Raw genomic sequence first — 13,736 nt, forward strand, 5'->3', positions numbered from 1 at the left:
AATCATTCATCAGAGGTTCACGTTTCCAGGCCCCTACACAGTACCTGCATCCATTCAGCTTCTCTCCAAGATGGTAACTCCTTTCTGTTCTACATCTCTGTTACAGGAGATCTTTTGATTAGCTAAAAACCTAAACTGCATCCTGTAGATTTCCCCTTAAAACTTATGCATTATAGAAAAGAAGATCAGCTTGTTGCAGGTGCATCAATGGCATCAGATTGATTTCTCTTTGCGTGACTGTTCTCTCCACCTTTTCTCAGTCTAAAATTTTAATTTTTGAAAGGGTTGAGGGGGTTGTGTTAATATTTGTGTGAACCACTTTTCCTGCATGTTGTCTGCTCTTCTTTTCTCCTTCCCCTTGGTGTCTGGTTCGTCTTGGCTGCTTTTAAAAATTCTGTTGCCTCTAGTGAGGGACTGCCAGGTTAAACCAGTGAAGAGAAACCAGGTGACTGTCTACTTTTATGAATATAGGTTGTGTATAATGAATTCAGGTTTTACATCTATGCAAATTAAGTCATCATATGATTCTGACTACATGCATTTTTTATCAAATACGGCATGTATTTCACAAATTATATTTAACTTACAGTCCTGTTGCTATTCTGAATACCTAACTAGGAGTTACAAGGTGTGCTACTAGATCTTAGGAAATAGGCTTATGGAAACATAAGAAATGAGAGAAAAAATCTTTTTTTCTTGTGTTCCTGGTAAGTCCACTGGAAGGGCTTTTCCTGCTATAGGTCATAATATAAACCCCTGAGCACTGAGCTGTTTAGCAACACACGTATATCTTGTTACTAGAAATCTAGAGATTTTATAAAGACCTAAACAGAACATGCCAAGAATGAGGAAGTTTTAAAGAAATGTGTCTTTGGTCTGGTATTTACCTCATCTTGTTAGTAACGTCTTCCTCTAATGCTTCTGTCAGGCAAGGAGGGACAGTTACAATGTCAAAATAAGTTTTTTACTTCTGCGAAAATGTATTTTCACTTCAGGAATATTGTGAAGTGAAAATAGTATTTAGCACAATTTTTCCTTTAGGGTTTATCTATAGACAGGGCAGTTACAGTGTAAAGCCATAAGCCTTGCAATATGATTCCCAACTGTAGGTACACTGTACCTTGAATAATCAATCTGTCAGATGAGCTATGACAAGGATTATGCTGTGGAAGTAGCAACTCAATGTGTTCAATGATAACTGTCTTTGGCAACTGGTGCTGTTTTTTCACAAATAAAAAGATATTTTGTTGTGCACAAAGATGTCTCTGTCAATACTTGTGTTTCAGGCAATAAGAGGGTCTAGATGGTGTGAAATGTGAGACTGGAGGAACTTAAGCGTGTGAGCAAACAGGTGTGATTCAGAAAATGTCTGCTAAGCAGTTGCCTAAACCTCAAAGCACTGCTTTTGCTTCTCATGATTCATACCTTGGAGTTAGTTCCTTTTCCACCTGGGACTTCCAAGTGGCCTTTCAGGAGTGCTCATGCCCTACTCCTCTGGCCCCCAGGACCATGACATTCCTCCACCCAAGTGTCCTGGTCGGCTTTGACCTCCTGGCCACTTCTGGACATGCCCTAGACTCCTTGACATGACTGGCTTCTTGGCAAAGTGTTTTGCGGAGTGGTGGTGTGTGAATTTGACAATTAAAGCAAAGACAGAAATAATCCCAAGAAAACTCAGTGTGTGTCCCAGCCTTGGGAATAACCTAAACATGACATTATCATCTAAGGAATCTTGATTTTGCTTGTGCTCAAGGGCACTGTTTCAGCAAAAGGGTCGAGACTGCCTTTTCTGAAATAACCATCAGCCTGTTGGTCAGAGTCCTCCCTGGGGTGAAAGGAGTTGTGAATTGGGGCCTTTCAGGGCAGGAGAGATGAATCCCATGATTGCGTGAGTGCTCTAATCACAGAGTTGTTATGTAGAGGGAGATGGGAAGCTACCTTCTCCTCCAGCTATGTTTTAATAAAACATAAGTTTTGAAGGAAAGATCACAGGAACCTATTTTCATAAAAAGAATCAGGGTGTAGATAGTGAGTGGATGGAGGCATCTCTCAGACAACCCTGGGTAGAGCCCTGTCTTCAGAAGTAACCCTCAGGTAGAGGCCTGGCTTTAGAGGGAAGCAAGATTTTAGATTTGGGACAAAGTTCCTTTTTTCCGTGGTTAATTCCAGTCAGCTTATGTTGAGGTCAAGGCACGCTGTGCTGGCTGATTTCCAGGCTGTCCAGGTATCTCTCCATGTACACCGCAGGAAAGTCACACTTTTAAAGTATGATTCTGGATACCAGGTAGGGGACCACGGGCCAAAAAATTCGATGTTGGAGCACCAAAGTTTTTGCCGCACCAGAATCCTTTATAGGATTAGGCCATAAACCATATAAATCAGTGTCTGTTTATTCATAACTGTTGGTTTCACTTTAACACCAGTATTAGTATCTGCTGGTAACTCTTCTCTCAAGAGAGTTTCTGGTCCATTTCTATTTTGTATTGCAAAGGACAGCACAGGAAACTGTTTGGTTGCATATTATAATGAAAATTCTTATTGTGTTTCCCATTAGAAGCTGTAATGGTTAGCATGGCTAGACACTCATATTGGTTTGAGTCCTGTGGGATACAAGGTTAGAATTATGGAATTTAAGTAAATTAAAATGAAAATACATACAAAAAAAAATTGACCTTTTTTAGGAAGAGATGCATATTTCTCCTTTAAAAATAATTTCATTTTACCTACTTGCAAACTTTCAAAATCAGGGGACAATATTTTCCTCCAAAAAAAGGTAACAGCATGACAGCAGTCCAGTGCACAGATTTCCCCTGCCACAGCATAGCTGACAGCTTTTGACACGTATAGGATGTATGGGCACAGTTCAAACAGTCTGTCCCATGCATGTTTCCTTCCCCAAACCTGCTTGATACAACTGAAGAGGAGGTTACAAAGCTGCCCTGGAACCCTTCCACTTGTGATCTGCATCCTACAATATGGAATATTCTAAATATCATGGGCTTTCCCTAGCTAACAAGCTGGTTATTCTGGCTATGCATGAAGATACAGATTTGGGTCTTAATTAACATCTGTAGTTTAATCAAACCATTTATGATCCTGAGAAATCTGAACTGTAGACTTTCTGGTTTTTCTGATGACAGACAAATACCATAAACAAAAAGGAACTAAAATAATGGTTAGTACATAGAGTGTTTGCACCAGCTATGACTGTGGTAACTTTTATGGAAAACTGGGAATGCTGAGGATCATATTTTTCAGTGTCTGATGAAGGTTTTAAAGATAATAGACATGAGACTAATACATTAGAGACCTCACAAAATCTTTTGTTGTTTAAGTTTAAAGAGCATTTTATTTAATTTTACATTGGCTCACTCTCCTACAGTAACAATGTTGTCAATCTCCATATAGGCCCAGTTTTATTATAGAAGAAGTTGGCCCAAAAGAGAAAATCTGGAATAAATTGCTGTGAAAGTGGATTGGCCTGTTTAGTCTGGTGACCTGGTGAAACAGTGCAGGACTTTGTAATCTTCAATGCAGACAGGTCTTCATTGTTGAAGGAAGCAGGAAGTGTAAAGAGGGCTGTAATTGCATATTCTTTAATAAGAAATATAATTGTTGCTTTCTCCAAACAGATCTCAGACAGATTTTAATAGTGTGCACACATTGAAAAGCTTCTGAAACACACCCTTCTATCCTAATTTGTTCATATACATTGGTATATTCAGTCTGTAGATCTAAGCAAAACCATGCCATATGTTGGAAATGAGTTCAGTAGTGACTGTACTTCAGCAGCTATGCTAAATTTGCATTGTTCTGCAGTGCCATGGACAGTTTTTTTCAGGACAGTTGAGATCACAGATACATAATAACTTATTTTTATTTTCATCAAGTATCATATTTTAAAAGCCTTGAATTCTTCTTTCTGTGAAATGTGAAGTTAGGAAAACATTAGCTTTTCATCCCAGGAGACTCACGCCTTCAGTTTATTTGTAGAAGAGATACACTATGAATAGTAGATTTGTAAGACTGTCCATGATGACCCATCTCTAGAATGATCAGCTCAAAAACGTTGAAGATTTCAGGCTTTGTACCCATAAAGGTAATTTATTTTTTTGTTTTACTACAAAAAAAAAAAAAAAAAAATCTGTATTCTCTTGTAAATTTGACTTTGGTTTTAGAATATAAATGGTCATCTCTGACAGTAACTGGTGTGAGTTCATCACCTCCTTTTGTATCTCCCACTAGTCACCCCCTGATAAAGGCTTCACTTGCCCAGGTGACCTATGTGTGAAGTACCCCAATTCTAGTCCCTGAGGGCTATTCAATATGATCTACCTGATCAAGGAACAGTAGGACAGTTTGCAGTATCTACTGATGATATTCATACAACTGGGGTTTAGAAAGATATTTTATTAAAAAAAGGGTATCTGCAGAAAGAAGAAAAGGACCTCTACTGTTTGCCATAGTTCGTACGATTTGTCTTCTTTAAAACCACATGACAAGGTAAGCTGTATCTGTGCAAGCAGGAAAATGAAATTGTGGTTTGCTACTGCTTGGCAATATTCATGCAGTGAGTCAAGTCAACAATACTGAGGTTGAGAAGAACACAAACCAAGGAGGTTGCCCATGCAAATGCTGCATCCTGGTTGCTTCCTCATGAACTCTTCCATGAAATCTTGCTTCACCCATCTTGATTGCATATGCTAATCCTGGCTTCTTAATTGACTCATAACACATTTATCTGGATTTCCAACTTCCTCTTCTCTTTAGAATGTTAATTAAAAGAAAAACGATTACATTTAAGATATTCATGACAGTAACAGAGTTTTCTGCTAGAGGTCTTCAGAGCCAAATTTTGCTTTTATTTATATGGGACTATTTAAAATCAATGAGATTGTGCCTGTTCCATGCTAGAGACCTTTTGATACCCACATAGTAAGTAAAAAATGGCCTTAGCAGGAATGGAAGACAGTTTGTATAGTATATTTTCTGAATTTTACCTCACACATTAAAACTGAGAAAAAGTCCTCAGCTTTTAGAATAAAATATATATAACAAGTCAAAAGCCAGTTTATTTGGGACCAGAACTGCTCGTGCATACTTGTATATTCTCTCTCTCTTCCCCTAAATCAGTCACTGTCACTATTAGTAGGAAAAGGAGGGCTTTGATATTCTCCTTATGGAATATGGAGATTTCGAGGCATGTCCCTAACATAAACAGATAATTGTCCTTTGTTATTTCTTAAGCCAGATGTGGAGCTTGTTTATTTTTACTCAGGATTTAGGAACTCATCTTAAAAAAAGTTATGTTTTTGATCATACGGACAAAATGAGATTTAATTAAAGAATGAGAAGTAGAATGTAAATGCTTTTTTCATCTCCCTTTTTTGAAAAAAAAAAAAAAAAGGAAAAAAAATCATTCCTATTGTGGAGTTGTGCAGGGCTTTTTTTCATGTGTTTTGGTTTTGGTTTTGGTTTTGTTTCTCCTTAGCAAAGCACTTTGTAGTCATAGTCTTGCTTGGTACCCCACCACATTGTTGTTGGTGGTTTGGTTTTTTTTTATATTCAGTAGATTAAATCATACTATCCTATTTGGGATCTTCCCACCATTACAGCTTTTGCCACCCATAACCTTATTTTATGATCAAAGGGGAAATAAAGGGAAAGCAGTAATGTTAATAGGCTTTCCCATGCAGTCTCTCTGGGAATGGTCTTTTTATAAGTGTCTTGAACTTGACCTCTTCAGAAGGCCCAAAGGTCCAACACACATTTTTAAAGTTGCATTTAAATTTTAATATTTTTATTCTGTGAAGCCATTTAAAACCTGGCCCTCAAAACACAAAGCATAAATCTTTCAGGACAGTCATACAGTAAAATTGATGTGTGCGGAAGAGAAGTTCCGGAAAACCCCTAAAGCTCTGTTGCTTTGCTTTTCATGTAGTTTTATAGATACATTCCTACAACACTACCAAATAATCAAACAAAATCCAATGAATAATATTGTGATTTCATCACTCTGGCATTTGAACTTGCAAATACAATTTAGCAATGAATTAGGAGAGGAAAAGTTTTGCATTGCCCCACCCTCATTATAAAAATGTTCTTCAGAGCCAAACATTTGAGGCATTAGAAAGATTTACAGTAATAATATAAGTAGCTATAATGAAGTTGGGAACAAGGGAGTCTTGTAAGAGAGTCTCAGAATGAGAGAGAGGTTTTGTAAGCAATTCTATCAACACTAAATAAATATTTAGGAAAATAGTCTTCTCTTAGTGAGTCTATATAATAATTGTAGTGCTAATAGGAAGTATATGATTTGGATATGAGAAGATACCTATCTTTGAGTCTATACAACTTGTTTGTGTGGGTGACTCTGGTTCTCATTAAAGATACTGGTTTGACTGTCCTGATTGCTGCAGCTTTGTCACCAGCTATGCAAGGTTTCCAGCCATCCCTCAGTTCATCTGAGGCCATTCTCTTCTGTCTGCAGTCTCTCTTTTTTTTTTCTTTTCTTTTTGGGTGGCCAGCAGGGCAGCCAGATGCGAGAGGTCAATTTGATAATATACTTGAAAAGGAAGAAAGCATGTGTTAAATGATTGAACTTGACCTATAGGTGGGAGTCACACTGTTGCCCATCACTGTAATGTCAGCATGCAGTCCCCAAGCTTGGTAACACAGACACAATTCCTGTTTAATTTTAAATTTTTCTTTACTTGTCCAACTTTCCTTGCTCCAGTTCCTAAATCCAAATCTCTGACCATACCAGAACACAGAGAAAACTGGGGAACAGGGAAAGACAAGGTATGAGGGAGGCAGGTGAAAGTGGCTACTGGTCACCTCTGACATGTCCACCCTGATGGCCCTGCTCAGTGTCCTGCTGCAAAGGGAGCAGCAGGGATGGAGCGTGACCTCCTCTTTCCTGACACTTGCTCTGGCTTCCCGTATGCAAGGCTGAGCCGAGGATGTGGGCACAGAAACAGGGAATCCCGTTGAAATTGCTGGAAAAAAAAAAACCCTCTCATTAACTTAATGAGATTTGGAACATTACAAGGGAACTCCAGCTGGAACCAGATCTGAACCCAAGTGTGAAACATTCCTGAATATACTACCACAAACTTGTTTCAAGAATATGTGCTCAGACATACAAATGGCTAGATCCCGATCTTGGTAATGCAAGTGTGAGTCTCTTGACTCATATAAACTGCACTCAGAGGACTAGCCCTGAAGACTACAAGATGAAGACGCACACATGCCACAGGAGGCTGCAAAAGAAGGGTGGAGCTATGAAGATTTAGCCACACGCCTTGCTGAAACTCCTTAAGACAGGTAGACCTGGCAGCAGTTGGCTGAGACGGGACTTTCATCCTGCATAATCACTGCTTTCCATAATTAAGTGCAGAGTCTGACTGGGTTCACACTTCATCATGCTGCAGTCTAGCTATGCTCAGATTCTCAATACCAGACTTCTTGCCCAGCTCTCTAACAAACACACTTCGCTTTCGTTTCCTTAAGAAAAGTAGCAGGGCTGCCATGATAATTGGGCTTTTTGGGGGGAAGAAGACTGCCTCGTGAATATTAAAAAGAGAGATGGAGAAGAGAAGAAACAGATTCTCCCTCCAGCATAATGTGATAAGGCAGCAGGCTGGGCTCAAAATAGGCAGAGGAAGTGCTGAGTGACCCAAGTGATGACAGGCTTGGTGGCATTCTCCTGCGTGTACCGAAGACACTTGTTTTGTCCATATGTCTTCATACTGTAGCTGAGAAACTACCATAGCATTCTCCCGGCATGATATTCAGACTGGAAGTTTACTCTGAAGGGGAAAGCCAGTCTGTTTCCATCTAGTTTATAAACTTCTGAAAAATGTCGGTAGAATAAAGATCTCTACGTGAACTAGTCTGTGTTCTTTTCCATCTGTGGAAGTACCAAAAGCTCTCACTTCAATCCAAGTTAATGGGAGCTTTCCTGGAATAAGAATTGGCCCTTGATAGAGCTTTGACTTGTCACCTATTTAAGAGTGTTTTCATTATTTTTTGATTACTTACCCAGCGTTGCCAAATTTAACTTTTCTTTATTAAGTAATTTAATACACAGAGCTTGCAGAAAACTTAACATACTATCCATCTCTTTCATTTTAACTGATTCAAAGCAAACTCCACATTTCTTAAAGTAGATTTGTTTTGTTTTTTTTTTACATTGCATTGCACATCTGAACTTGCAGTGAGAGACTAATACAAAACAAATAAAAAACTTTCTTTTTTTGAAACTTTTGAACAAGTTAAAACACATCCAAAACTCTATTCATAGTAATTGATACTAATTAAAATGCTGAAGCTGCATTAAAAAGAAATTAAAAGGAGTATTTTGGGTCTTATCTTTTTCAATGTGAATGTTTTTCACGCTCAGCTTTTTATAAATGCAGAAATCCTATACCTTGTATTATTTCCGTGGAAAATGCTATTGCTGTTTGCCTTTTTATGGGGTGTGGTTTATAATTTTATTAACACCATCTGTTGTTTAAAAGATAATATAGAATGTTTAAAAATTACCAAAAATGCTGGTGTACACAGAATCAGGAGCAACATTTGCAGTTTGCTCTTTTCCTGGCAATTTATTTGCGCATAAAACTGATTCATATTGAAGTCAGTTGAATTTAACTCCTTATGGTTCATGTGATGCTTTAAATAGCTCCACTGGACTATGCATTAAACACTATTAGTATCATGAACGCATTCTGTATCTGAGACAGCCTTTGCTGCCAGATCTCCTTAAAAATGCTAAAGGGTAAGGAGGGAAATGAAAGGCCATATTATGAAAGGACTAAGGACCCTGAAGATCACCTTCAAACAGAATTATATGTCTTTAAAAGAGAAAGGCGAGCCAGCAAGATGAATGAGGAATGGATTTGTTTGCATGACTTATGTTTCTGCTAGAAACACTTAGACACATCTAAAGGCAGAAGAAGAGTTTTTAATTACTGAATAAACCTTTTTTTTCCTGAAGCTGAATGGAAACACAGCATCATGGGCAGGTGGTTTTACACATTTCACTCCACCCACAGCCCGAGAGCAGAGCCAGTTAAAATACAAAGGCAGGAGAGGTCATAAATACAGGAGGTAAGGGATGCTTGAGTGAACTTGGAGAATGATCAATGATAAAAGACCAGGAGAGTTGTCTGTAGTTGGTCTGTGTCTTGGCCAGGTGGAGAGCTATCTCAGCTTTGCTTAATAGGCAAACCATCACAGCCTTCTCTGATCTTTGTCTGTTACCTAACTGCTTAAAATAAATAGCCAGTTGCATCTGGGGAGAGAGACAAAACACTATTAGGTAAGAGTTTGCCAGCCGTGATTTGACTTTTCTGGATTTAAGGGCCAGAGACAATTGCTCTCTTTTGCTAGAGATGTACAAAAAAAGAAGATACTTTCAAGCATGATCCCACAAAATGAAATCCATAAAACTTTTGCTTCCAGCTACAGATTCCCTGTTTGAAGAATATGCTGAAGAGGACAAGTCCCTTTTTACTAAGGAACAGAAAAACCATGTCAAGGAAAGGCCCATCAACCTTTACTGGCTGCCAATACAAATATTTTGGACTGAGAAGAACTGCACTTGAAACTAACAAGAATCCAGGTGATGGGCATTTTATTGAACTAGATATAACAACTTTATCTGTAAAGAAAGATGGTCTAACATAGCTATTCCAGGGGAAAAAAAAGTTCCAGCTATTCTTGTACAATATTCATATTCTGGGGTAAAAACCCCAAACCCGAAACAGACAAAAAGTCCTGCATGGGTTTATAAACTTTATCTTGAAATCAGGCTGATTTTTATTCTAGAATAATTATTCCACTCACAATGCAGAGTAATTATTTCCAAATAAAGTCTTTTTTTTTATTGCAATGAAGTGTCCACAGGGAGCTATCACAGAGTAGTTATCCCAGAATTGCTATGCTGCTTAACTTCCCCTATGTAGACAAGCCTTAAGAAATCCAAAAGAAGATCTAGGAGAAAAAAAATGTGTCTGTGCATGTGTTAGGGCATAAAGTGTGAGTGCTAAAAGTTATACATTGTAATGTTGATGCCACACATTTATCCCAGGAAGGTACACTGTAATAGCAGCAGAAAAGACCTTTATGGAAAAGTGTCATAAGAATTCACACCTTTTCCTTTAAAAGTTTCTTTCAAATATTTCAAATGGAGCTTTTGTCTTTATTCAATGCAGATGCACTTGTTACTAAGCAATTTTATGGTATTCCCTCTTTGGATCTGCTAGAAAGGTGTGATTAACAGCGATGTTCAGTCTTTTGGAATACGGTAGCTCTGGCACAGTGCTGGGTCATAACTTCTTAAATGAGCTGAAATGCTCAACCTTTGGCATGTGCTGCAACAACAAATTAAACACAAGGGTAAGAACGAAGAATGTTTTATTAGCTGAGCTGGTACACTTTACTGAGATGCATAGCACAGTCCACCCTCTCTCTTGCTTCAGGCAGAGTGAATATAGTTGTAACTGTATTCATTATATTTAGGTCATGTTTTCATGCTCTTGGAACTTGTAAAAAAAACCACAGAAACTATGTATAAGTCACAAGATTCCTGGAGTTTGTGGTCCTGGGCAGGTGTTTGACTATCCTGCCACTTTATGTCACTCTCAAGGCTTCCTTAACTATGGATGACCCCAAAAGGAACATCTCCTCTGACACCTGTCATATCTTCATGACAGAGGTACCCTTACAGTATCCCTGGAGTGTCCCAATCTTGTCCCTGGGTCATACTGTGTGACATGCTGTTGGACTTGTCCCCACTCCCACAGTTGCTGTGGTATTCCTGGCAAAGTCCTTCTAACCCTTGGTCCCACACGTGGCCCAGCACCAGAGTCCCTGTCCACCAATATGAACTGCAGAAGATATGTTGCAGGCAACTCAAGTGGCTGGGGAAGAACATAATGTTCAAGCATGAGGTAGAAAGCACCAGTTCTGTTTGGAGCATCAAAACCGGTTGACCAGGTGTCATATCTACCAGCCAAGGACTTCTGACAAGCACCAGATTAACACCATGACTGGCATGCAGTGCCTGGCTGGTGAGACCTGCACCTTGAGTCCAGGTCTGATGTTTCTCAGCTGCCATGGGTATTTATCACCAGCCAAACAATGCTGCAGTGGCCTCTCAGGCAAGGAATGACTGACCCTGCGCCTGCAGTTTTGGGGTAAGTGGAAGAGCACCACTGTGTTTTGTTTTGCTTTTGCTTTTTTTGCCTGGAGCAGGCAGGTCGTCCATACCAGGGCAAAGGCTGGTGGGCACCATCTTCTGGAAGGTTACCAGGCAGCCCTCCCTGGATCAGAGGAGAGCAGCTTGACATTTGCAAATTCACCGGCCTTCCAAATACAAGTGACTATGTGGGGAGAGGGAGCTCTATCAAGTCTCTGCCAAGCCTTGCCATGACCTTAGGTGCTGCCTCAGTGGTCACGGCTCTGGCCAGGGGAGAGCCATGTGCAGTGCCATCTGGGCCCACGCTGGCGAGGTGACCCTCCCTCCGGCGCTCCGGCTGCGGACACCTGTGCCTCTGCCTTCCTCCAGAGCCCTGGCCCCTGCTCCTCTCTTTGATTTCGCCCTGGGAACTGCTCAGGCATCTTCTTCCATCTCTTCTCTCTGCGGACAATGGTGATGAGCCACTACCTGGCCACCTCAGCTACTCCAGGGCTCAGCAACACGCACAGTCGGCATGTGGATCTCGGTGGCTCCTGTACCAGGGTGGCAGAGATGTCTGTGCGGCCTCCTGGGACCCTCACTCGCTCCTGCGACAATAACCAACAGGTGTAGGCACCACCAGGGATTAGATCGTCTCCTGCCAGCAGAGGGTCTTGCAGTTCTCCATGGCCGCCCTGGAAAATATGGGGGGAAGTTTGCATTGATATGCCTTTGATTCCAGTTGGTTTGAGAGGACACCCTCAGCAAGCAGGAATAAATAATATTCTAATAATCAGTATTGAGAAGAATCTCTCAAATCCCTTAGGGATAATTTCCTCAATATATGAACACTCTTCCTAATATCTTGTTTGGGGAAATGTGAAAAAACAAACAAACCAAAACAAAATAAACCCACACCAAAAAACAGGATTTGGAGGGGTTGTTTGGTTTCATGAGTCTCCTAGCTCTCGTTGTGTTTTTATCTTGCTCAGCAGGACTGCCAGACCTTCCCCTTCATGTTCTGATACTTCTTCTTTGTGATCTGGATGCAAACAATAATTGCAGAAGCATTTGTATTTTTTAAAAACGTGTTACTGAACTTTTTCTTTTAGAATTGTCAGTAATGTCTGGGCTCAAATTTGAGAGCTGGCTGATGAATCTCATGCTTGAGTGAAATTATTCCTATTTTTTTGGCATCCAATACTTCTTCCTATTGCTTTCAACTATTTTCAGTCACGAAAATAAAATATTTGTGCTGATTCTGATAATCAGCTTGTTCTTGCACACTTTCTTAACTGTGATATTACTAAGATAATCTTGTTACCCTTTCAAACTCCACCAGAGGATGTCACAGTTAATGCCTTTGCAATAAATGGGGCAGTCTCTCCATGAGCCATGGAAGCATTCCCATATTGGCTTGCACTTAGTTTATGTTTTTCATGTTTTTTCTTCTGACAATCCTGATTGTTAACACTAGGAAAATGTGCTATGCAACAATCCAGGCTAATTACTATGTTTTAACACTCATTTTAAGTAAGACTAGTGCTGTTTAAAACCATGTCAGCAGGTCACACGCTGATGGGAATATAACTCACCTTTTTACCCTGTAATACTTGTATTACTGTCCACTTGAAGCCTTCTCTGTTGTGTCTTATATACCCCACCCTTGGTCCATCAACTGTTGTGACTGTAATAGTAAGAATGTTAATTATTTAGTGTGTTTTCCCTTGTCTTGTTTTCCCTTAACTTTGGGGTTCCTCTGCCACATCTTTCCAAATGTAAAACCTGAGAAAATAAATGGAATGTTTTTCTTTGTTTCAAAGCTTGTTTATTTTTGTTCTGCTGTAAGAGAGGGAAGTATATAATTCTGACACCTGAAAAGTCTGAGTTATTCACAGACCTGCAAGATAATACCTGCTATGGTTTTACTTTATGTGACCGAGGGAAAAAGTCTCTTCCTTCCAGCATATTCCCTGTATTTTTATAGGGGGCTCATTTTCTGAATGCAACTTCTGTTGGAATTCATGTCCCCAACAGTCATTTGCAGAGATGTGCCTGACCTCTCTGGCTCCTCAATTGCATTGAGGGGGTTGAGGTTGGTATATATGGAATGATCTTGGCCTCCTCAAGAACAATATAAGGATTACAACTGATTTTTTTTTTTTTTTTTTTCTTTCAGAAAGCCTTGGTGGTCCAAATTCAATTTTTGTCTTGAGATGAAACAGGCTAAGAAGACTCAGCCTCCATTTTCAAAGTGGGAAATGACTGGCATGAAGTATGTGGGCAAGAATCATGTGGCGATGGGCCTCACGCGATTCATGTCATGTCAATTCTTAAATTCTCATTGTCACTACATTAAAAAACAACCAACCTACCTTAATTAAACTTCAATGTTTTCCAAAACAGTGTGTTGCCATGTGAATCTGCTGTCCCAATGACAGTTACAGAGACCATCTATGTAACATGGCTGTGTGGAGACACCACAGTCCCTATGGACTGCCAGCCATGGAGCTAAAAATGGGATTAACCTGGGTGTGACATCTCATATACA

This window comes from Columba livia, chromosome 2, assembly GCF_036013475.1.
Source record: "Columba livia isolate bColLiv1 breed racing homer chromosome 2, bColLiv1.pat.W.v2, whole genome shotgun sequence".
Classification (NCBI taxonomy): domain Eukaryota; kingdom Metazoa; phylum Chordata; class Aves; order Columbiformes; family Columbidae; genus Columba; species Columba livia.